The sequence below is a fragment of the Phalangium opilio genome, unplaced genomic scaffold (genome assembly GCF_054372755.1).
Source record: "Phalangium opilio isolate 3A_F unplaced genomic scaffold, DU_Popi_V2 ptg000487l_1, whole genome shotgun sequence".
Taxonomy (NCBI): domain Eukaryota; kingdom Metazoa; phylum Arthropoda; class Arachnida; order Opiliones; family Phalangiidae; genus Phalangium; species Phalangium opilio.
The window spans coordinates 104079-130737 of NW_028324237.1; the positions used below are offsets into that span (position 1 = coordinate 104079).

At 45.9% G+C, this 26659-nt stretch overlaps 12 non-coding genes across 12 annotated transcripts; all 12 read right to left on the reverse strand.

The window, feature by feature from the left end:
* Positions 1-727: 727 nt before the first annotated feature.
* Positions 728-799, reverse strand: TRNAP-CGG (transfer RNA proline (anticodon CGG)). Its single transcript has one exon. It is a non-coding gene; the product is annotated as a tRNA-Pro (tRNA).
* Positions 800-4465: 3666 nt separating this feature from the next.
* TRNAP-CGG (transfer RNA proline (anticodon CGG)) lies at positions 4466-4537 on the reverse strand. Its single transcript has one exon. It is a non-coding gene; the product is annotated as a tRNA-Pro (tRNA).
* Positions 4538-9954: 5417 nt separating this feature from the next.
* On the reverse strand, positions 9955-10026 carry TRNAP-AGG (transfer RNA proline (anticodon AGG)). The gene has a single exon. It is a non-coding gene; the product is annotated as a tRNA-Pro (tRNA).
* A 2841-nt stretch (positions 10027-12867) lies between these two features.
* On the reverse strand, positions 12868-12939 carry TRNAP-AGG (transfer RNA proline (anticodon AGG)). Its single transcript has one exon. It is a non-coding gene; the product is annotated as a tRNA-Pro (tRNA).
* A 743-nt stretch (positions 12940-13682) lies between these two features.
* Positions 13683-13754, reverse strand: TRNAP-AGG (transfer RNA proline (anticodon AGG)). Its single transcript has one exon. It is a non-coding gene; the product is annotated as a tRNA-Pro (tRNA).
* An 8186-nt stretch (positions 13755-21940) lies between these two features.
* TRNAP-AGG (transfer RNA proline (anticodon AGG)) lies at positions 21941-22012 on the reverse strand. The gene has a single exon. It is a non-coding gene; the product is annotated as a tRNA-Pro (tRNA).
* A 262-nt stretch (positions 22013-22274) lies between these two features.
* On the reverse strand, positions 22275-22346 carry TRNAP-AGG (transfer RNA proline (anticodon AGG)). Its single transcript has one exon. It is a non-coding gene; the product is annotated as a tRNA-Pro (tRNA).
* A 583-nt stretch (positions 22347-22929) lies between these two features.
* TRNAP-CGG (transfer RNA proline (anticodon CGG)) lies at positions 22930-23001 on the reverse strand. The gene has a single exon. It is a non-coding gene; the product is annotated as a tRNA-Pro (tRNA).
* A 730-nt stretch (positions 23002-23731) lies between these two features.
* TRNAP-AGG (transfer RNA proline (anticodon AGG)) lies at positions 23732-23803 on the reverse strand. Its single transcript has one exon. It is a non-coding gene; the product is annotated as a tRNA-Pro (tRNA).
* A 728-nt stretch (positions 23804-24531) lies between these two features.
* Positions 24532-24603, reverse strand: TRNAP-CGG (transfer RNA proline (anticodon CGG)). Its single transcript has one exon. It is a non-coding gene; the product is annotated as a tRNA-Pro (tRNA).
* Positions 24604-25012: 409 nt separating this feature from the next.
* Positions 25013-25084, reverse strand: TRNAP-AGG (transfer RNA proline (anticodon AGG)). Its single transcript has one exon. It is a non-coding gene; the product is annotated as a tRNA-Pro (tRNA).
* Positions 25085-26309: 1225 nt separating this feature from the next.
* On the reverse strand, positions 26310-26381 carry TRNAP-AGG (transfer RNA proline (anticodon AGG)). The gene has a single exon. It is a non-coding gene; the product is annotated as a tRNA-Pro (tRNA).
* Between the last annotated feature and the right edge of the window lie 278 nt (positions 26382-26659).

The window sequence follows — 26659 nt, forward strand, 5'->3', positions numbered from 1 at the left end:
AACATGCTACACTCGTAGGCCTACAGTATATCTAGTTGCATTTAAATAGTCACCAAATTACTTTGCAAAACTCAAGTCCGTCCTGGATTTGAACCCGGGACCACTCACACCCGAAGCGAGTATCATACCCCTAGACCAACGGACCATGTATGACACTGAAACATGCTCAACTCGTAGGGCTACAATTTAACTCGTTGCATTTAAGTAGTCACCAAATTACTTCTGCAAAACTCGGGTCCGTCCGGGATTTGAACCCGGGACTACTCACACCCGAAGCGAGTATCATACCCCTAAACAAACGGACGAAATATGACACTGAAACATTCTACACTCGTAGGCCTACAATTTAACTCGTTGCATTTAAATAGTCACCAAATTACTTCTGCAAAACTCGGGTCCGTCCGGGATTTGAACCCGGGACCACTCACACCCGAAGCGAGTAACATACCCCAAAACCAACGGATCATGTATGACAGCGAGACATGCTCAACTCGTAGGCCTACAATTTAATTAGTTGCATTGAAGTAGTCACCAAATTACTTCTGCAAAACTCGGGTCCGTCCGGAATTTGAACCCGGGACCACTCACACCCGAAGCGAGTATCATACCACGAGTATCATACCCCTAGACCAGCGGACCATGTATGACACTGAAACATGCTACACTCGTAGGCCTACAATATAACTAGTTGCATTTAAATTGTCACCAAATTACTTCTGCAAAACTCGGGTCCGTCCGGGATTTGAACCCGGGACCACTCACACCCGAAGCGAGTATCATACCCCTAGACCAACGGACCATGTATGACACTGAAACATGCTACACTCGTAGGCCTACAATATAACTCGTTGCATTTAAATAGTCACCAAATTACTTCTGCAAAACTCGGGTCCGTCCGGGATTTGAACCCGGGACTACTCACACCCGATGGGAGTAACATACCCCAAAACCAACGGATCATGTATGACAGCGAGACATGCTCAACTCGTAGGCCTATAATTTAATTAGTTGCATTTAAGTAGTCATCAAATTACTTCTGCAAAACTCGGGTCCGTCCGGAATTTGAACCCGGGACCACTCACCTTCGAAGCGAGTATCATACCGCGAGTATCATACCCCTAGACCAACGGACCATGTATGACACTGAAACATGCTACGCTCGTAGGCCTACAGTATAACTAGTTGCATTTAAATAGTCACCAAATTACTTCTGCAAAACTCAAGTCCGTCCTGGATTTGAACCCGGGACCACTCACACCCGAAGCGAGTATCATACCCCTAGACCAACGGACCATGTATGACACTGAAACATGCTCAACTCGTAGTCCTACTATTTAACTAGTTACATTTAAATAGTCACCAAATTACTTCTGCAAAACTCGGGTCCGTCCGGGATTTGAACCAGGGACCACTCACACCCGAAGCGAGTAACATACCCCAAAACTAACGGATCATGTATGATAGCGAGACATGCTCAACTCGTAGGCCTACAATTTAATTAGTTGCATTGAAGTAGTCACCAAATTACTTCTGCAAAACTCGGGTCCGTCCGGAATTTGAACCCGGGACCACTCACACCCGAAGCGAGTATCATACCACGAGTATCATACCCCTAGACCAGCGGACCATGTATGACACTGAAACATGCTACACTCGTAGGCCTACAATATAACTCGTTGCATTTAAATAGTCACCAAATTACTTCTGCAAAACTCGGGTCCGTCCGGGATTTGAACCCGGGACTACTCACACCCGATGGGAGTAACATACCCCAAAACTAACGGATCATGTATGATAGCGAGACATGCTCAACTCGTAGGCCTACAATTTTATTAGTTGCATTTAAGTAGTCACCAAATTACTTCTGCAAAACTCGGGTCCGTCCGGGATTTGAACCCGGGACCATTCACACCCAAAGCGAGTATCATACCCCTAGACAAACGGACCATGTATGACACTGAAACATGCTACACTTGTAGGCCTACAATATAACTAGTTGCATTTAAATAGTCACCAAATTACTAATGCAAAACTCGGGTCCGTCCGGGATTTGAACCCGGGACTACTCACACCCGAAGCGAGTATCATACCCCTAAACCAACGGACGAAATATGACACTGAAACATGCTCAACTCGTAGTCCTACTATTTAACTAGTTACATTTAAATAGTCACCAAATTACTTCTGCAAAACTTGGGTCCGTCCGGGATTTTAACCCGGGACCACTCACACCCGAAGCGAGTAACATACCCCAAAACTAACGGATCATGTATGACAGCGAGACATGCTCAACTCGTAGGCCTACAATTTTATTAGTTGCATTTAAGTAGTCACCAAATTACTTCTGCAAAACTCGGGTCCGTCCGGGATTTGAACCCGGGACCATTCACACCCAAAGCGAGTATCATACCCCTAGACAAACGGACCATGTATGACACTGAAACATGCTACACTTGTAGGCCTACAATATAACTAGTTGCATTTAAATAGTCACCAAATTACTTCTGCAAAACTCGGGTCCGTCCGGGATTTGAACCCGGGAATACTCACACCCGAAGCGAGTATCATACTCCTAAACCAACGGACGAAATATGACACTGAAACATGCTCAACTCGTAGTCCTACTATTTAACTAGTTACATTTAAATAGTCACCAAATTACTTCTGTAAAACTTGGGTCCGTCCGGGATTTTAACCCGGGACCACTCACACCCGAAGCGAGTAACATACCCCAAAACTAACGGATCATGTATGACAGCGAGACATGCTCAACTCGTAGGCCTACAATTTAATTAGTTGCATTTAAGTAGTCACCAAATTACTTCTGCAAAAACTCGTGTCCGTCTGGGATTTGAACCCGGGACCCCTCGCACCCTAAGCGAGTATCATACCCCTAGACCAACGGACCATGTATGACACTGAAACATTCTACACTCGTAGGCCTACAATTTAACTCGTTGCATTTAAATAGTCACCAAATTACTTCTGCAAAACTCGGGTCCGTCCGGGATTTGAACCCGGGACCACTCACACCCGAAGCGAGTAACATACCCCAAAACCAACGGATCATGTATGACAGCGAGACATGCTCAACTCGTAGGCCTACAATTTAATTAGTTGCATTTAAGTAGTCACCAAATTACTTCTGCAAAACTCGGGTCCGTCCGGAATTTGATCCCGGGACCACTCACACCCGAAGCGAGTATCATACCACGAGTATCATACCCCTAGACCAGCGGACCATGTATGACACTGAAACATGCTACACTCGTAGGCCTACAATATAACTAGTTGCATTTAAATAGTCACCAAATTACTTCTGCAAAAACTCGGGGCCGTCCGGGATTTTAACCGGGGACCCCTCGCACCCTAAGCGAGTATCATACCCCTAGACCAACGGACCATGTATGACACTGAAACATGCTACACTCGTAGGCCTACAATATAACTCGTTGCATTTAAATAGTCACCAAATTACTTCTGCAAAACTCGGGTCCGTCCGGGATTTGAACCCGGGACTACTCACACCCGAAGCGAGTATCATACCCCTAAACCAACGGACGAAATATGACACTGAAACATGCTCAACTCGTAGTGCTACTATTTAACTAGTTACATTTAAATAGTCACCAAATTACTTCTGCAAAACTCGGGTCCGTCCGGGATTTTAACCGGGGACCCCTCGCACCCTAAGCGAGTATCATACCTCTAGACCAACGGACGAAGTATGACACTGAAACATGCTCAACTCGTAGTTCTACAATTTAACTCGTTGCATTTGAATAGTCACCAAATTACTTCTGCAAAAACTCGGGCCGTCCGGGATTTTAACCGGGGACCCCTCGCACCCTAAGCGAGTATCATACCCCTAGACCAACGGACCATGTATGACACTGAAACATGCTACACTCGTAGGCCTACAATATAACTAGTTGCATTTAAATAGTCACCAAATTACTTCTGCAAAAACTCGTGTCCGTCTGGGATTTGAACCCGGGACCCCTCGCACCCTAAGCGAATATCATACCCCTAGACCCACGGACCATGCATGAACTGAAACATGCTACACTCGTAGGACTACAATTTAACTCGTTGCATTTAAATAGTCACCAAATTACTTCTGCAAAACTCGGGTCCGTCCGGGATTTGAACCCGGGACCACTCACACCCGAAGCGAGTAACATACCCCAAAACCAACGGATCATGTATGACAGCGAGACATGCTCAACTCGTAGGCCTACAATTTAATTAGTTGCATTTAAGTAGTCACCAAATTACTTCTGCAAAACTCGGGTCCGTCCGGAATTTGAACCCGGGACCACTCACACCCGAAGCGAGTATCATACCACGAGTATCATACCCCTAGACCAGCGAACCATGTATGACACTGAAACATGCTACACTCGTAGGCCTACAATATAACTAGTTGCATTTAAATAGTCACCAAATTACTTCTGCAAAACTCGGGTCCGTCCGGAATTTGAACCCGGGACCACTCACACCCGAAGCGAGTATCATACCCCTAGACCAACGGACCATGTATGACACTGAAACATGCTACACTCGTAGGCCTACAATATAACTCGTTGCATTTAAATAGTCACCAAATTACTTCTGCAAAAACTCGTGTCCGTCTGGGATTTGAACGCGGGACCCCTCGCACCCTAAGCGAGTATCATACCTCTAGACCAACGGACGAAATATGACACTGAAACATGCTCAACTCGTAGTGCTACTATTTAACTAGTTACATTTAAATAGTCACCAAATTACTTCTGCAAAACTCGGGTCCGTCCGGGATTTTAACCGGGGACCCCTCGCACCCTAAGCGAGTATCATACCTCTAGACCAACGGACGAAGTATGACACTGAAACATGCTCAACTCGTAGTTCTACAATTTAACTCGTTGCATTTGAATAGTCACCAAATTACTTCTGCAAAAACTCGGGCCGTCCGGGATTTTAACCGGAGACCCCTCGCACCCTAAGCGAGTATCATACCCCTAGACCAACGGACCATGTATGACACTGAAACATGCTACACTCGTAGACCTACAATATAACTAGTTGCATTTAAATAGTCACCAAATTACTTCTGCAAAAACTCGTGTCCGTCTGGGATATGAACCCGGGACCCCTCGCACCCTAAGCGAGTATCATACCCCTAGACCAACGGACCATGTATGACACTGAAACATGCTACACTCGTAGGCCTACAATATAACTAGTTGCATTTAAATAGTCACCAAATTACTTCTGCAAAAACTCGTGTCCGTCTGGGATATGAACCCGGGACCCCTCGCACCCTAAGCGAGTATCATACCGCTAGACCAACGGACCATGCATGACACTGAAACATGCTACACTCGTAGGCCTACAATTTAACTCGTTGCATTTAAATAGTCACCAAATTACTTCTGCAAAACTCGGGTCCGTCCGGGATTTGAACCCGGGACCACTCACACCCGAAGCGAGTAACATACCCCAAAACCAACGGATCATGTATGACAGCGAGACATGCTCAACTCGTAGGCCTACAATTTAATTAGTTGCATTTAAGTAGTCACCAAATTACTTCTGCAAAACTCGGGTCCGTCCGGAATTTGAACCCGGGACCACTCACACCCGAAGCGAGTATCATACCACGAGTATCATACCCCTAGACCAGCGGACCATGTATGACACTGAAACATGCTACACTCGTAGGCCTACAATATAACTAGTTGCATTTAAATCGTCACCAAATTACTTCTGCAAAACTCGGGTCCGTCCGGGATTTGAACCCGGGACTATTCACACCCGAAGCGAGTATCATACCCCTAAACCAACGGACGAAATATGACACTGAAACATGCTCAACTCGTAGTGCTACTATTTAACTAGTTACATTTAAATAGTCACCAAATTACATCTGCAAAACTCGGGTCCGTCCGGGATTTTAACCGGGGACCCCTCGCACCCTAAGCGAGTATCATACCTCTAGACCAACGGACGAAATATGACACTGAAACATGCTCAACTCGTAGTGCTACTATTTAACTAGTTACATTTAAATAGTCACCAAATTACTTCTGCAAAACTCGGGTCCGTCCGGGATTTTAACCGGGGACCCCTCGCACCCTAAGCGAGTATCATACCTCTAGACCAACGGACGAAGTATGACACTGAAACATGCTCAACTCGTAGTTCTACAATTTAACTCGTTGCATTTGAATAGTCACCAAATTACTTCTGCAAAAACTCGGGCCGTCCTTGATTTTAACCGGGGACCCCTCGCACCCTAAGCGAGTATCATACCCCTAGACCAACGGACCATGTATGACACTGAAACATGCTACACTCGCAGGCCTACAATATAACTAGTTGCATTTAAATAGTCACCAAATTACTTCTGCAAAAACTCGTGTCCGTCTGGGATTTGAACGCGGGACCCCTCGCACCCTAAGCGAGTATCATACCCCTAGACCAACGGACCATGTATGACACTGAAACATGCTACACTCGTAGGCCTACAATATAACTCGTTGCATTTAAATAGTCACCAAATTACTTCTGCAAAACTCGGGTCCGTCCGGGATTTGAACCCGGGACTATTCACACCCGAAGCGAGTATCATACCCCTAAACCAACGGACGAAATATGACACTGAAACATGCTCAACTCGTAGTGCTACTATTTAACTAGTTACATTTAAATAGTCACCAAATTACTTCTGCAAAACTCGGGTCCGTCCGGGATTTTAACCGGGGACCCCTCGCACCCTAAGCGAGTATCATACCTCTAGACCAACGGACGAAATATGACACTGAAACATGCTCAACTCGTAGTGCTACTATTTAACTAGTTACATTTAAATAGTCACCAAATTACTTCTGCAAAACTCGGGTCCGTCCGGGATTTTAACTGGGGACCCCTCGCACCCTAAGCGAGTATCATACCTCTAGACTAACGGACGAAGTATGACACTGAAACATGCTCAACTCGTAGTTCTACAATTTAACTCGTTGCATTTGAATAGTCACCAAATTACTTCTGCAAAAACTCGGGCCGTCCGGGATTTTAACCGGGGACCCCTCGCACCCTAAGCGAGTATCATACCCCTAGACCAACGGACCATGTATGACACTGAAACATGCTACACTCGTAGGCCTACAATATAACTAGTTGCATTTAAATAGTCACCAAATTACTTCTGCAAAAACTCGTGTCCGTCTGGGATTTGAACCCGGGACCCCTCGCACCCTAAGCGAGAATCATACCCCTAGACCAACGGACCATGCATGACACTGAAACATGCTACACTCGTAGGACTACAATTTAACTCGTTGCATTTAAATAGTCACCAAATTACTTCTGCAAAACTCGGGTCCGTCCGGGATTTGAACCCGGGACTATTCACACCCGAAGCGAGTATCATACCCCTAAACCAACGGACGAAATATGACACTGAAACATGCTCAACTCGTAGTGCTACTATTTAACTAGTTACATTTAAATAGTCACCAAATTACTTCTGCAAAACTCGGGTCCGTCCGGGATTTTAACCGGGGACCCCTCGCACCCTAAGCGAGTATCATACCTCTAGACCAACGGACGAAATATGACACTGAAACATGCTCAACTCGTAGTGCTACTATTTAACTAGTTACATTTAAATAGTCACCAAATTACTTCTGCAAAACTCGGGTCCGTCCGGGATTTTAACCGGGGACCCCTCGCACCCTAAGCGAGTATCATACCTCTAGACCAACGGACGAAGTATGACACTGAAACATGCTCAACTCGTAGTTCTACAATTTAACTCGTTGCATTTGAATAGTCACCAAATTACTTCTGCAAAAACTCGGGCCGTCCGGGATTTTAACCGGGGAGCCCTCGCACCCTAAGCGAGTATCATACCCCTAGACCAACGGACCATGTATGACACTGAAACATGCTACACTCGTAGGCCTACAATATAACTAGTTGCATTTAAATAGTCACCAAATTACTTCTGCAAAAACTCGTGTCCGTCTGGGATTTGAACGCGGGACCCCTCGCACCCTAAGCGAGTATCATACCCCTAGACCAACGGACCATGTATGACACTGAAACATGCTACACTCGTAGGCCTACAATATAACTCGTTGCATTTAAATAGTCACCAAATTACTTCTGCAAAACTCGGGTCCGTCCGGGATTTGAACCCGGGACTATTCACACCCGAAGCGAGTATCATACCCCTAAACCAACGGACGAAATATGACACTGAAACATGCTCAACTCGTAGTGCTACTATTTAACTAGTTACATTTAAATAGTCACCAAATTACTTCTGCAAAACTCGGGTCCGTCCGGGATTTTAACCGGGGACCCCTCGCACCCTAAGCGAGTATCATACCTCTAGACCAACGGACGAAATAGGACACTGAAACATGCTCAACTCGTAGTGCTACTATTTAACTAGTTACATTTAAATAGTCACCAAATTACTTCTGCAAAACTCGGGTCCGTCCGGGATTTTAACCGGGGACCCCTCGCACCCTAAGCGAGTATCATACCTCTAGACCAACGGACGAAGTATGTCACTGAAACATGCTCAACTCGTAGTTCTACAATTTAACTCGTTGCATTTGAATAGTCACCAAATTACTTCTGCAAAAACTCGGGCCGTCCGGGATTTTAACCGGGGACCCCTCGCACCCTAAGCGAGTATCATACCCCTAGACCAACGGACCATGTATGACACTGAAACATGCTACACTCGTAGGCCTACAATATAACTAGTTGCATTTAAATAGTCACCAAATTACTTCTGCAAAAACTCGTGTCCGTCTGGGATTTGAACCCGGGACCCCTCGCACCCTAAGCGAGTATCATACCCCTAGACCAACGGACCATGCATGACACTGAAACATGCTACACTCGTAGGACTACAATTTAACTCGTTGCATTTAAATAGTCACCAAATTACTTCTGCAAAACTCGGGTCCGTCCGGGATTTGAACCCGGGACCACTCACACCCGAAGCGAGTAACATACCCCAAAACCAACGGATCATGTATGACAGCGAGACATGCTCAACTCGTAGGCCTACAATTTATTTAGTTGCATTTAAGTAGTCACCAAATTACTTCTGCAAAACTCGGGTCCGTCCGGAATTTGAACCCGGGACCACTCACACCCGAAGCGAGTATCATACCACGAGTATCATACCCCTAGACCAGCGGACCATGTATGACACTGAAACATGCTACACTCGTAGGCCTACAATATAACTAGTTGCATTTAAATAGTCACCAAATTACTTCTGCAAAACTCGGGTCCGTCCGGAATTTGAACCCGGGACCACTCACACCCGAAGCGAGTATCATACCACGAGTATCATACCCCTAGACCAGCGGACCATGTATGACACTGAAACATGCTACACTCGTAGGCCTACAATATAACTAGTTGCATTTAAATCGTCACCAAATTACTTCTGCAAAACTCGGGTCCGTCCGGGATTTGAACCAGGGACCACTCACACCCGAAGCGAGTAACATACCCCAAAACTAACGGATCATGTATGACAGCGAGACATGCTCAACTCGTAGGCCTACAATTTTATTAGTTGCATTTAAGTAGTCACCAAATTACTTCTGCAAAACTCGGGTCCGTCCGGGATTTGAACCCGGGACCATTCACACCCAAAGCGAGTATCATACCCCTAGACAAACGGACCATGTATGACACTGAAACATGCTACACTTGTAGGCCTACAATATAACTAGTTGCATTTAAATAGTCACCCAATTACTTCTGCAAAACTCGGGTCCGTCCGGGATTTGAACCCGGGACTACTCACACCCGAAGCGAGTATCATACCCCTAAACCAACGGACGAAATATGACACTGAAACATGCTCAACTCGTAGTCCTACTATTTAACTAGTTACATTTAAATAGTCACCAAATTACTTCTGCAAAACTTGGGTCCGTCCGGGATTTTAACCCGGGACCACTCACACCCTAAGCGAGTATCATACCCCTAGACCAACGGACCATGTATGACACTGAAACATTCTACACTCGTAGGCCTACAATTTAACTCGTTGCATTTAAATAGTCACCAAATTACTTCTGCAAAACTCGGGTCCGTCCGGGATTTGAACCCGGGACCACTCACACCCGAAGCGAGTAACATACCCCAAAACCAACGGATCATGTATGACAGCGAGACATGCTCAACTCGTAGGCCTACAATTTAATTAGTTGCATTTAAGTAGTCACCAAATTACTTCTGCAAAACTCGGGTCCGTCCGGAATTTGAACCCGGGACCACTCACACCCGAAGCGAGTATCATACCACGAGTATCATACCCCTAGACCAGCGGACCATGTATGACACTGAAACATGCTACACTCGTAGGCCTACAATATAACTAGTTGCATTTAAATAGTCACCAAATTACTTCTGCAAAACTCGGGTCCGTCCGGGATTTGAACCCGTGACTACTCACACCCGAAGCGAGTATCATACCCCTAAACCAACGGACGAAATATGACACTGAAACATGCTCAACTCGTAGTCCTACTATTTAACTAGTTACATTTAAATAGTCACCAAATTACTTCTGCAAAACTCGGGTCCGTCCGGGATTTTAACCGGGGACCCCTCGCACCCTAAGCGAGTATCATACCTCTAGACCAACGGACGAAGTATGACACTGAAACATGCTCAACTCGTAGTCCTACAATTTAACTCGTTGCATTTGAATAGTCACCAAATTACTTCTGCAAAAACTCGGGGCCGTCCGGGATTTTAACCGGGGACCCCTCGCACCCTAAGCGAGTATCATACCCCTAGACCAACGGACTATGTATGACACTGAAACATGCTACACTCGTAGGCCTACAATATAACTAGTTGCATTTAAATAGTCACCAAATTACTTCTGCAAAAACTCGTGTCCGTCTGGGATTTGAACGCGGGACCCCTCGCACCCTAAGCGAGTATCATACCCCTAGACCAACGGACCATGTATGACACTGAAACATGCTACACTCGTAGGCCTACAATATAACTCGTTGCATTTAAATAGTCACCAAATTACTTCTGCAAAACTCGGGTCCGTCCGGGATTTGAACCCGGGACTACTCACACCCGAAGCGAGTATCATACCCCTAAACCAACGGACGAAATATGACACTGAAACATGCTCAACTCGTAGTCCTACTATTTAACTAGTTACATTTAAATAGTCACCAAATTACTTCTGCAAAACTCGGGTCCGTCCGGGATTTTAACCGGGGACCCCTCGCACCCTAAGCGAGTATCATACCTCTAGACCAACGGACGAAGTATGACACTGAAACATGCTCAACTCGTAGTCCTACAATTTAACTCGTTGCATTTGAATAGTCACCAAATTACTTCTGCAAAAACTCGGGGCCGTCCGGGATTTTAACCGGGGACCCCTCGCACCCTAAGCGAGTATCATACCCCTAGACCAACGGACTATGTATGACACTGAAACATGTTACACTCGTAGGCCTACAATATAACTAGTTGCATTTAAATAGTCACCAAATTACTTCTGCAAAAACTCGTGTCCGTCTGGGATTTGAACGCGGGACCCCTCGCACCCTAAGCGAGTATCATACCCCTAGACCAACGGACCATGTATGACACTGAAACATGCTACACTCGTAGGCCTACAATATAACTCGTTGCATTTAAATAGTCACCAAATTACTTCTGCAAAACTCGGGTCCGTCCGGGATTTGAACCCGGGACTACTCACACCCGAAGCGAGTATCATACCCCTAAACCAACGGACGAAATATGACACTGAAACATGCTCAACTCGTAGTGCTACTATTTAACTAGGAACATTTAAATAGTCACCAAATTACTTCTGCAAAACTCGGGTCCGTCCGGGATTTTAACCGGGGACCCCTCGCACCCTAAGCGAGTATCATACCTCTAGACCAACGGACGAAATATGACACTGAAACATGCTCAACTCGTAGTGCTACTATTTAACTAGTTACATTTAAATAGTCACCAAATTACTTCTGCAAAACTCGGGTCCGTCCGGGATTTTAACCGGGGACCCCTCGCACCCTAAGCGAGTATCATACCTCTAGACCAACGGACGAAGTATGACACTGAAACATGCTCAACTCGTAGTTCTACAATTTAACTCGTTGCATTTGAATAGTCACCAAATTACTTCTGCAAAAACTCGGGCCGTCCGGGATTTTAACCGGGGACCCCTCGCACCCTAAGCGAGTATCATACCCCTAGACCAACGGACCATGTATGACACTGAAACATGCTACACTCGTAGGCCTACAATATAACTAGTTGCATTTAAATAGTCACCAAATTACTTCTGCAAAAACTCGTGTCCGTCCGGGATTTTAACCGGGGACCCCTCGCACCCTAAGCGAGTATCATACCCCTAGACCAACGGACCATGCATGACACTGAAACATGCTACACTCGTAGGACTACAATTCAACTCGTTGCATTTAAATAGTCACCAAATTACTTCTGCAAAACTCGGGTCCGTCCGGGATTTGAACCCGGGACCACTCACACCCGAAGCGAGTAACATACCCCAAAACCAACGGATCATGTATGACAGCGAGACATGCTCAACTCGTAGGCCTACAATTTAATTAGTTGCATTTAAGTAGTCACCAAATTACTTCAGCAAAACTCGGGTCCGTCCGGAATTTGAACCCGGGACCACTCACACCCGAAGCGAGTATCATACCACGAGTATCATACCCCTAGACCAGCGGACCATGTATGACACTGAAACATGCTACACTCGTAGGCCTACAATATAACTAATTGCATTTAAATAGTCACCAAATTACTTCTGCAAAACTCGGGTCCGTCCGGGATTTGAACCCGGGACCCCTCGCACCCTAAGCGAGTATCATACCCCTAGACCAACGGACCATGTATGACACTGAAATATGCTACACTCGTAGGCCTACAATATAACTAGTTGCATTTATATAGTCACCAAATTACTTCTGCAAAACTCTGGTCCGTCCGGAATTTGAACCCGGGACCACTCACACCCGAAGCGAGTATCATACCACGAGTATCATACCCCTAGACCAGCGGACCATGTATGACACTGAAACATGCTACACTCGTAGGCCTACAATATAACTAGTTGCATTTAAATAGTCACCAATTTACTTCTGCAAAACTCGGGTCCGTCCGGGATTTGAACCCGGGACTACTCACACCCGAAGCGAGTATCATACCCCTAAACCAACGGACGAAATATGACACTGAAACATGCTCAACTCGTAGTCCTACTATTTAACTAGTTACATTTAAATGGTCACCAAATTACTTCTGCAAAACTCGGGTCCGTCCGGGATTTTAACCGGCGACCCCTCGCACCCTAAGCGAGTATCATACCTCTAGACCAACGGACGAAGTATGACACTGAAACATGCTCAACTCGTAGTCCTACAATTTAACTCGTTGCATTTGAATAGTCACCAAATTACTTCTGCAAAAACTCGGGGCCGTCCGGGATTTTAACCGGGGACCCCTCGCACCCTAAGCGAGTATCATACCCCTAGACCAACGGACTATGTATGACACTGAAACATGCTACACTCGTAGGCCTACAATATAACTAGTTGCATTTAAATAGTCACCAAATTACTTCTGCAAAACTCGGGTCCGTCCGGGATTTGAACCCGGGACCCCTCGCACCCTAAGCGAGTATCATACCCCTAGACCAACGGACCATGTATGACACTGAAATATGCTACACTCGTAGGCCTACAATATAACTAGTTGCATTTATATAGTCACCAAATTACTTCTGCAAAACTCTGGTCCGTCCGGAATTTGAACCCGGGACCACTCACACCCGAAGCGAGTATCATACCACGAGTATCATACCCCTAGACCAGCGGACCATGTATGACACTGAAACATGCTACACTCGTAGGCCTACAATATAACTAGTTGCATTTAAATAGTCACCAATTTACTTCTGCAAAACTCGGGTCCGTCCGGGATTTGAACCCGGGACTACTCACACCCGAAGCGAGTATCATACCCCTAAACCAACGGACAAAATATGACACTGAAACATGCTCAACTCGTAGTCCTACTATTTAACTAGTTACATTTAAATGGTCACCAAATTACTTCTGCAAAACTCGGGTCCGTCCGGGATTTTAACCGGGGACCCCTCGCACCCTAAGCGAGTATCATACCTCTAGACCAACGGACGAAGTATGACACTGAAACATGCTCAACTCGTAGTCCTACAATTTAACTCGTTGCATTTGAATAGTCACCAAATTACTTCTGCAAAAACTCGGGGCCGTCCGGGATTTTAACCGGGGACCTCTCGCACCCTAAGCGAGTATCATACCCCTAGACCAACGGACTATGTATGACACTGAAACATGCTACACTCGTAGACCTACAATATAACTAGTTGCATTTAAATAGTCACCAAATTACTTCTGCAAAAACTCGTGTCCGTCTGGGATTTGAACGCGGGACCCCTCGCACCCTAAGCGAGTATCATACCCCTAGACCAACGGACCATGTATGACACTGAAACATGCTACACTCGTAGGCCTACAATATAACTCGTTGCATTTAAATAGTCACCAAATTACTTCTGCAAAACTCGGGTCCGTCCGGGATTTGAACCCGGGACTACTCACACCCGAAGCGAGTATCATACCCCTAAACCAACGGACGAAATATGACACTGAAACATGCTCAACTCGTAGTGCTACTATTTAACTAGTTACATTTAAATAGTCACCAAATTACTTCTGCAAAACTCGGGTCCGTCCGGGATTTTAACCGGGGACCCCTCGCACCCTAAGCGAGTATCATACCTCTAGACCAACGGACGAAATATGACACTGAAACATGCTCAACTCGTAGTGCTACTATTTAACTAGTTACATTTAAATAGTCACCAAATTACTTCTGCAAAACTCGGGTCCGTCCGGGATTTTAACCGGGGACCCCTCGCACCCTAAGCGAGTATCATACCTCTAGACCAACGGACGAAGTATGACACTGAAACATGCTCAACTCGTAGTTCTACAATTTAACTCGTTGCATTTGAATAGTCACCAAATTACTTCTGCAAAAACTCGGGCCGTCCGGGATTTTAACCGGGGACCCCTCGCACCCTAAGCGAGTATCATACCCCTAGACCAACGGACCATGTTTGACACTGAAACATGCTACACTCGTAGGCCTACAATATAACTAGTTGCATTTAAATAGTCACCAAATTACTTCTGCAAAAACTCGTGTCCGTCTGGGATTTGAACCCGGGACCCCTCGCACCCTAAGCGAGTATCATACCCCTAGACCAACGGACCATGCATGACACTGAAACATGCTACACTCGTAGGACTACAATTCAACTCGTTGCATTTAAATAGTCACCAAATTACTTCTGCAAAACTCGGGTCCGTCCGGGATTTGAACCCGGGACCACTCACACCCGAAGCGAGTAACATACCCCAAAACCAACGGATCATGTATGACAGCGAGACATGCTCAACTCGTAGGCCTACAATTTAATTAGTTGCATTTAAGTAGTCACCAAATTACTTCTGCAAAACTCGGGTCCGTCCGGAATTTGAACCCGGGACCACTCACACCCGAAGCGAGTATCATACCACGAGTATCATACCCCTAGACCAGCGGACCATGTATGACACTGAAACATGCTACACTCGTAGGCCTACAATATAACTAGTTGCATTTGAATAGTCACCAAATTACTTCTGCAAAAACTCGGGGCCGTCCGGGATTTTAACCGGGGACCCCTCGCACCCTAAGCGAGTATCATACCCCTAGACCAACGGACTATGTATGACACTGAAACATGCTACACTCGTAGGCCTACAATATAACTAGTTGCATTTAAATAGTCACCAAATTACTTCTGCAAAAACTCGTGTCCGTCTGGGATTTGAACGCGGGACCCCTCGCACCCTAAGCGAGTATCATACCCCTAGACCAACGGACCATGTATGACACTGAAACATGCTACACTCGTAGGCCTACAATATAACTCGTTGCATTTAAATAGTCACCAAATTACTTCTGCAAAACTCGGGTCCGTCCGGGATTTGAACCCGGGACCACTCACACCCGAAGCGAGTATCATACCACGAGTATCATACCCCTAGACCAGCGGACCATGTATGACACTGAAACATGCTACACTCGTAGGCCTACAATATAACTAGTTGCATTTAAATCGTCACCAAATTACTTCTGCAAAACTCGGGTCCGTCCGGGATTTGAACCAGGGACCACTCACACCCGAAGCGAGTAACATACCCCAAAACTAACGGATCATGTATGACAGCGAGACATGCTCAACTCGTAGGCCTACAATTTTATTAGTTGCATTTAAGTAGTCACCAAATTACTTCTGCAAAACTCGGGTCCGTCCGGGATTTGAACCCGGGACCATTCACACCCAAAGCGAGTATCATACCCCTAGACAAACGGACCATGTATGACACTGAAACATGCTACACTCGTAGGCCTACAATATAACTAGTTGCATTTAAATCGTCACCAAATTACTTCTGCAAAACTCGGGTCCGTCCGGGATTTGAACCAGGGACCACTCACACCCGAAGCGAGTAACATACCCCAAAACTAACGGATCATGTATGACAGCGAGACATGCTCAACTCGTAGGCCTACAATTTTATTAGTTGCATTTAAGTAGTCACCAAATTACTTCTGCAAAACTCGGGTCCGTCCGGGATTTGAACCCGGGACCATTCACACCCAAAGCGAGTATCATACCCCTAGACAAACGGACCATGTATGACACTGAAACATGCTACACTCGTAGGCCTACAATATAACTAGTTGCATTTAAATAGTCACCAAATTACTTCTGCAAAACTCGGGTCCGTCCGGGATTTGAACCCGGGACTACTCACACCCGAAGCGAGTATCATACCCCTAAACCAACGGACGAAATATGACACTGAAACATGCTCAACTCGTAGTCCTACTATTTAACTAGTTACATTTAAATAGTCACCAAATTACTTCTGCAAAACTCGGGTCCGTCCGGGATTTTAACCGGGGACCCCTCGCACCCTAAGCGAGTATCATACCTCTAGACCAACGGACGAAGTATGACACTGAAACATGCTCAACTCGTAGTCCTACAATTTAACTCGTTGCATTTGAATAGTCACCAAATTACTTCTGCAAAAACTCGGGGCCGTCCGGGATTTTAACCGGGGACCCCTCGCACCCTAAGCGAGTATCATACCCCTAGACCAACGGACTATGTATGACACTGAAACATGCTACACTCGTAGGCCTACAATATAACTAGTTGCATTTAAATAGTCACCAAATTACTTCTGCAAAAACTCGTGTCCGTCTGGGATTTGAACGCGGGACCCCTCGCACCCTAAGCGAGTATCATACCCCTAGACCAACGGACCATGTATGACACTGAAACATGCTACACTCGTAGGCCTACAATATAACTCGTTGCATTTAAATAGTCACCAAATTACTTCTGCAAAACTCGGGTCCGTCCGGGATTTGAACCCGGGACTACTCACACCCGAAGCGAGTATCATGCCCCTAAACCAACGGACGAAATATGACACTGAAACATGCTCAACTCGTAGTGCTACTATTTAACTAGTTACATTTAAATAGTCACCAAATTACTTCTGCAAAACTCGGGTCCGTCCGGGATTTTAACCGGGGACCCCTCGCACCCTAAGCGAGTATCATACCTCTAGACCAACGGACGAAGTATGACACTGAAACATGCTCAACTCGTAGTTCTACAATTTAACTCGTTGCATTTGAATAGTCACCAAATTACTTCTGCAAAAACTCGGGCCGTCCGGGATTTTAACCGGGGACCCCTCGCACCCTAAGCGAGTATCATACCCCTAGACCAACGGACCATGTATGACACTGAAACATGCTACACTCGTAGGCCTACAATATAACTAGTTGCATTTAAATAGTCACCAAATTACTTCTGCAAAAACTCGTGTCCGTCTGGGATTTGAACCCGGGACCCCTCGCACCCTAAGCGAGTATCATACCCCTAGACCAACGGACCATGCATGACACTGAAACATGCTACACTCGTAGGACTACAATTTAACTCGTTGCATTTAAATAGTCACCAAATTACTTCTGCAAAACTCGGGTCCGTCCGGAATTTGAACCCGGGACCACTCACACCCGAAGCGAGTATCATACCACGAGTATCATACCCCTAGACCAGCGGACCATGTATGACACTGAAACATGCTACACTCGTAGGCCTACAATATAACTCGTTGCATTTAAATAGTCACCAATTTACTTCTGCAAAACTCGGGTCCGTCCGGGATTTGAACCCGGGACTACTCACACCCGAAGCGAGTATCATACCCCTAAACCAACGGACGAAATATGACACTGAAACATGCTCAACTCGTAGTCCTACTATTTAACTAGTTACATTTAAATAGTCACCAAATTACTTCTGCAAAACTCGGGTCCGTCCGGGATTTTAACCGGGGACCCCTCGCACCCTAAGCGAGTATCATACCTCTAGACCAACGGACGAAGTATGACACTGAAACATGCTCAACTAGTAGTCCTACAATTTAACTCGTTGCATTTGAATAGTCACCAAATTACTTCTGCAAAAACTCGGGGCCGTCCGGGATTTTAACCGGGGACCCCTCGCACCCTAAGCGAGTATCATACCCCTAGACCAACGGACTATGTATGACACTGAAACATGCTACACTCGTAGGCCTACAATATAACTAGTTGCATTTAAATAGTCACCAAATTACTTCTGCAAAAACTCGTGTCCGTCTGGGATTTGAACGCGGGACCCCTCGCACCCTAAGCGAGTATCATACCCCTAGACCAACGGACCATGTATGACACTGAAACATGCTACACTCGTAGGCCTACAATATAACTCGTTGCATTTAAATAGTCACCAAATTACTTCTGCAAAACTCGGGTCCGTCCGGGATTTGAACCCGGGACTACTCACACCCGAAGCGAGTATCATACCCCTAAACCAACGGACGAAATATGACACTGAAACATGCTCAACTCGTAGTGCTACTATTTAACTAGTTACATTTAAATAGTCACCAAATTACTTCTGCAAAACTCGGGTCCGTCCGGGATTTTAACTGGGGACCCCTCGCACCCTAAGCGAGTATCATACCTCTAGACCAACGGACGAAATATGACACTGAAACATGCACAACTCGTAGTGCTACTATTTAACTAGTTACATTTAAATAGTCACCAAATTACTTCTGCAAAACTCGGGTCCGTCCGGGATTTTAACCGGGGACCCCTCGCACCCTAAGCGAGTATCATACCTCTAGACCAACGGACGAAGTATGACACTGAAACATGCTCAACTCGTAGTTCTACAATTTAATTCGTTGCATTTGAATAGTCACCAAATTACTTCTGCAAAAACTCGGGCCGTCCGGGATTTTAACCGGGGACCCCTCGCACCCTAAGCGAGTATCATACCCCTAGACCAACGAACCATGTATGACACTGAAACATGCTACACTCGTAGGCCTACAATATAACTAGTTGCATTTAAATAGTCACCAAATTACTTCTGCAAAAACTCGTGTCCGTCTGGGATTTGAACCCGGGACCCCTCGCACCCTAAGCGAGTATCATACCCCTAGACCAACGGACCATGCATGACACTGAAACATGCTACACTCGTAGGACTACAATTCAACTCGTTGCATTTAAATAGTCACTAAATTACTTCTGCAAAACTCGGGTCCGTCCGGGATTTGAACCCGGGACCACTCACACCCGAAGCGAGTAACATACCCCAAAACCAACGGATCATGTATGACAGCGAGACATGCTCAACTCGTAGGCCTACAATTTAATTAGTTGCATTTAAGTAGTCACCAAATTACTTCTGCAAAACTCGGGTCCGTCCGGAATTTGAACCCGGGACCACTCACACCCGAAGCGAGTATCATACCACGAGTATCATACCCCTAGACCAGCGGACCATGTATAACACTGAAACATGCTACACTCGTAGGCCTACAATATAACTAGTTGCATTTAAATAGTCACCAATTTACTTCTGCAAAACTCGGGTCCGTCCGGGATTTGAACCCGGGACTACTCACACCCGAAGCGAGTATCATACCCCTAAACCAACGGACGAAATATGACACTGAAACATGCTCAACTCGTAGTCCTACTATTTAACTAGTTACATTTAAATAGTCACCAAATTACTTCTGCAAAACTCGGGTCCGTCCGGGATTTTAACCGGGGACCCCTCGCACCCTAAGCGAGTATCATACCTCTAGACCAACGGACGAAGTATGACACTGAAACATGCTCAACTAGTAGTCCTACAATTTAACTCGTTGCATTTGAATAGTCACCAAATTACTTCTGCAAAAACTCGGGGCCGTCCGGGATTTTAACCGGGGACCCCTCGCACCCTAAGCGAGTATCATACCCCTAGACCAACGGACTATGTATGACACTGAAACATGCTACACTCGTAGGCCTACAATATAACTAGTTGCATTTAAATAGTCACCAAACTACTTCTGCAAAAACTCGTGTCCGTCTGGGATTTGAACGCGGGACCCCTCGCACCCTAAGCGAGTATCATACCCCTAGACCAACGGACCATGTATGACACTGAAACATGCTACACTCGTAGGCCTACAATATAACTCGTTGCATTTAAATAGTCACCAAATTACTTCTGCAAAACTCGGGTCCGTCCGGGATTTGAACCCGGGACTACTCACACCCGAAGCGAGTATCATACCCCTAAACCAACGGACGAAATATGACACTGAAACATGCTCAACTCGTAGTGCTACTATTTAACTAGTTACATTTAAATAGTCACCAAATTACTTCTGCAAAACTCGGGTCCGTCCGGGATTTTAACCGGGGACCCCTCGCACCCTAAGCGAGTATCATACCTCTAGACCAACGGACGAAATATGACAATGAAACATGCTCAACTCGTAGTGCTACTATTTAACTAGTTACATTTAAATAGTCACCAAATTACTTCTGCAAAACTCGGGTCCGTCCGGGATTTTAACCGGGGACCCCTCGCACCCTAAGCGAGTATCATACCTCTAGACCAACGGACGAAGTATGACACTGAAACATGCTCAACTCGTAGTTCTACAATTTAACTCGTTGCATTTGAATAGTCACCAAATTACTTCTGCAAAAACTCGGGCCGTCCGGGATTTTAACCGGGGACCCCTCGCACCCTAAGCGAGTATCATACCCCTAGACCAACGGACCATGTATGACACTGAAACATGCTACACTCGTAGGCCTACAATATAACTAGTTGCATTTAAATAGTCACCAAATTACTTCTGCAAAAACTCGTGTCCGTCTGGGATTTGAACCCGGGACCCCTCGCACCCTAAGCGAGTATCATACCCCTAGACCAACGGACCATGTATGACACTGAAACATGCTACACTCGTAGGACTACAATTCAACTCGTTGCATTTAAATAGTCACCAAATTACTTCTGCAAAACTCGGGTCCGTCCGGGATTTGAACCCGGGACCACTCACACCCGAAGCGAGTAACATACCCCAAAACCAACGGATCATGTATGACAGCGAGACATGCTCAACTCGTAGGCCTACAATTTAATTAGTTGCATTTAAGTAGTCACCAAATTACTTCTGCAAAACTCGGGTCCGTCCGGAATTTGAACCCGGGACCACTCACACCCGAAGCGAGTATCATACCACGAGTATCATACCCCTAGACCAGCGGACCATGTATGACACTGAAACATGCTACACTCGTAGGCCTACAATATAACTAGTTGCATTTAAATAGTCACCAAATTACTTCTGCAAAACTCGGGTCCGTCCGGGATTTGAACCCGGGACCCCTCGCACCCTAAGCGAGTATCATACCCCTAGACCAACGGACCATGTATGACACTGAAATATGCTACACTCGTAGGCCTACAATATAACTAGTTGCATTTAAATAGTCACCAAATTACTTCTGCAAAACTCTGGTCCGTCCGGAATTTGAACCCGGGACCACTCACACCCGAAGCGAGTATCATACCACGAGTATCATACCCCTAGACCAGCGGACCATGTATGACACTGAAACATGCTACACTCGTAGGCCTACAATATAACAAGTTGCATTTAAATAGTCACCAAATTACTTCTGCAAAACACGGGTCCGTCCGGGATTTGAACCCGGGACCCCTCGCACCCTAAGCGAGTATCATACCCCTAGACCAACGGACCATGTATGACACTGAAACATGCTACACTCGTAGGCCTACAATATAACTAGTTGCATTTAAATAGTCACCAAATTACTTCTGCAAAAACTCGTGTCCGTCTGGGATATGAACCCGGGACCCCTCGCACCCTAAGCGAGTATCATACCGCTAGACCAACGGACCATGCATGACACTGAAACATGCTACACTCGTAGGCCTACAATTTAACTCGTTGCATTTAAATAGTCACCAAATTACTTCTGCAAAACTCGGGTCCGTCCGGGATTTGAACCCGGGACCACTCACACCCGAAGCGAGTAACATACCCCAAAACCAACGGATCATGTATGACAGCGAGACATGCTCAACTCGTAGGCCTACAATTTAATTAGTTGCATTTAAGTAGTCACCAAATTACTTCTGCAAAACTCGGGTCCGTCCGGAATTTGAACCCGGGACCACTCACACCCGAAGCGAGTATCATACCACGAGTATCATACCCCTAGACCAGCGGACCATGTATGACACTGAAACATGCTACACTCGTAGGCCTACAATATAACTAGTTGCATTTAAATCGTCACCAAATTACTTCTGCAAAACTCGGGTCCGTCCGGGATTTGAACCCGGGACCACTCACACCCGAAGCGAGTATCATACCCCTAGACCAACGGACCATGTATGACACTGAAACATGCTACACTCGTAGGCCTACAATATAACTCGTTGCATTTAAATAGTCACCAAATTACTTCTGCAAAACTCGGGTCCGTCCGGGATTTGAACCCGGGACTACTCACACCCGAAGCGAGTATCATACCCCTAAACCAACGGACGAAATATGACACTGAAACATGCTCAACTCGTAGTCCTACTATTTAACTAGTTACATTTAAATAGTCACCAAATTACTTCTGCAAAACTCGGGTCCGTCCGGGATTTGAACCCGGGACCACTCACACCCGAAGCGAGTAACATACCCCAAAACCAACGGATCATGTATGACAGCGAGACATGCTCAACTCGTAGGCCTACAATTTAATTAGTTGCATTTAAGTAGTCACCAAATTACTTCTGCAAAAACTCGTGTCCGTCTGGGATTTGAACCCGGGACCCCTCGCACCCTAAGCGAGTATCATACCCCTAGACCAACGGAAGAAATATGACACTGAAACATGCTCAACCTGTAGTCCTACAATTTAACTCGTTGCATTTGAATAGTCACCAAATTACTTCTGCAAAAACTCGTGTCCGTCTGGGATTTGAACCCGGGACCCCTCGCACCCTAAGCGAGTATCATACCCCTAGACCAACGGACGAAATATGGCACTGAAACATGCTCAACTCGTAGGCCTACAATTTAACTCGTTGCATTTAAATAGTCACCAAATTACTTCTGCAAAACTCGGGTCCGTCCGGGATTTGAACCCGGGACCCCTCGCACCCTAAGCGAGTATCATACCCCTAGACCAACGGACCATGCATGACACTGAAACATGCTACACTCGTAGGCCTACAATTTAACTCGTTGCATTTAAATAGTCACCAAATTACTTCTGCAAAACACGGTTCCGTCCAGAATTTGAACCCGGGACCACTCACACCCTAAGCGAGTATCATACCTCTAGACCAACGGACGAAATATGACACTGAAACATGCTCAACTCGTAGGCCTACAATTTAACTCGTTGCATTTAAATAGTCACCAAATTACTTCTGCAAAACTCGGGTCCGTCCGGGATTTGAACCCGGGACTACTCACACCCGAAGCGAGTATCATACCCCTAAACCAACGGACGAAATATGACACTGAAACATGCTCAACTCGTAGTCCTACTATTTAACTAGTTACATTTAAATAGTCACCAAATTACTTCTGCAAAACTTGGGTCCGTCCGGGATTTGAACCCGGGACCACTCACACCCGAAGCGAGTAACATACCCCAAAACTAACGGATCATGTATGACAGCGAGACATGCTCAACTCGTAGGCCTACAATTTAATTAGTTGCATTTAAGTAGTCACCAAATTACTTCTGCAAAAACTCGTGTCCGTCTGGGATTTGAACCCGGGACCCCTCGCACCCTAAGCGAGTATCATACCCCTAGACCAACGGACCATGTATGAAATAAAACATGCTCAACTCATAGGCCTACCCTGTAGTTAGTTGCATTTAAATAGTCACTAAATTACTTCTGCAAAACTCGGGTCCGTCCGTGATTTGAACCCGGGACCACTCACACCCGAAGCGAGTATCATACCCCTAGACCAACGGACCATGTATGACACTGAAACATGCTACACTCGTAGGTCTACAATATAACTAGTTGCATTTAAATAGTCACCAAATTACTTCTGCAAAAACTCGTGTCCGTCTGGGATTTGAACCCGGGACCCCTCGCACCCTAAGCGAGTATCATACCCCTGGACCAACGGACCATGTATAACACTGAAACATGCTACACTCGTAGGCCTACAATTTAACTCGTTGCATTTAAATAGTCACCAAATTACTTCTGCAAAACTCGGGTCCGTCCGGGATTTGAACCCGGGACTACTCACACCCGAAGCGAGTATCATACCCCTAGACCAACGGACGAAATATGGCACTGAAACATGCTCAACTCGTAGGCCTACAATTTAACTCGTTGCATTTAAATAGTCACCAAATTACTTCTGCAAAACTCGGGTCCGTCCGGGATTTGAACCCGGGACCCCTCGCACCCTAAGCGAGTATCATACCCCTAGACCAACGGACCATGCATGACACTGAAACATGCTACACTCGTAGGCCTACAATTTAACTCGTTGCATTTAAATAGTCACCAAATTACTTCTGCAAAACTCGGGTCCGTCCGGGATTTGAACCAGGGACCACTCACACCCGAAGCGAGTAACATACCCCAAAACCAACGGATCATGTATGACAGCGAGACATGCTCAACTCGTAGGCCTACAATTTAATTAGTTGCATTTAAGTAGTCACCAAATTACTTCTGCAAAACTCGGTTCCGTCCGGAATTTGAACCCGGGACCACTCACACCCGAAGCGAGTATCATACCGCGAGTATCATACCCCTAGACCAACGGACCATGTATGACACTGAAACATGCTACACTCGTAGGCCTACAATATAACTAGTTGCATTTAAATAGTCACCAAATTACTTCTGCAAAAACCCGTGTCCGTCTGGGATTTGAACCCGGGACCCGTCGCACCCTAAGCGAGTATCATACCCCTAGACCAACGGACGAAATATGACACTGAAACATGCTCAACTCGTAGGCCTACAATTTAACTCGTTGCATTTAAATAGTCACCAAATTACTTCTGCAAAACTCGGGTCCGTCCGGGATTTGAACCCGGGACTACTCACACCCGAAGCGAGTATCATACCCCTAAACCAACGGACGAAATATGACACTGAAACATGCTCAACTCGTAGTCCTACTATTTAACTAGTTACATTTAAATAGTCACCAAATTACTTCTGCAAAACTTGGGTCCGTCCGGGATTTGAACCCGGGACCACTCACACCCGAAGCGAGTAACATACCCCAAAACTAACGGATCATGTATGACAGCGAGACATGCTCAACTCGTAGGCCTACAATTTAATTAGTTGCATTTAAGTAGTCACCAAATTACTTCTGCAAAAACTCGTGTCCGTCTGGGATTTGAACCCGGGACCCCTCGCACCCTAAGCGAGTATCATACCCCTAGACCAACGGAAGAAATATGACACTGAAACATGCTCAACCTGTAGTCCTACAATTTAACTCGTTGCATTTGAATAGTCACCAAATTACTTCTGCAAAAACTCGTGTCCGTCTGGGATTTGAACCCGGGACCCCTCGCACCCTAAGCGAGTATCATACCCCTAGACCAACGGACGAAATATGGCACTGAAACATGCTCAACTCGTAGGCCTACAATTTAACTCGTTGCATTTAAATAGTCACCAAATTACTTCTGCAAAACTCGGGTCCGTCCGGGATTTGAACCCGGGACCCCTCGCACCCTAAGCGAGTATCATACCCCTAGACCAACGGACCATGCATGACACTGAAACATGCTACACTCGTAGGCCTACAATTTAACTCGTTGCATTTAAATAGTCACCAAATTACTTCTGCAAAACTCGGGTCCGTCCGGGATTTGAACCCGGGACCACTCACACCCGAAGCGAGTAACATGCCCCAAAACCAACGGATCATGTATGACAGCGAGACATGCTCAACTCGTAGGCCTACAATTTAATTAGTTGCATTTAAGTAGTCACCAAATTACTTCTGCAAAACTCGGGTCCGTCCGGAATTTGAACTCGGGACCA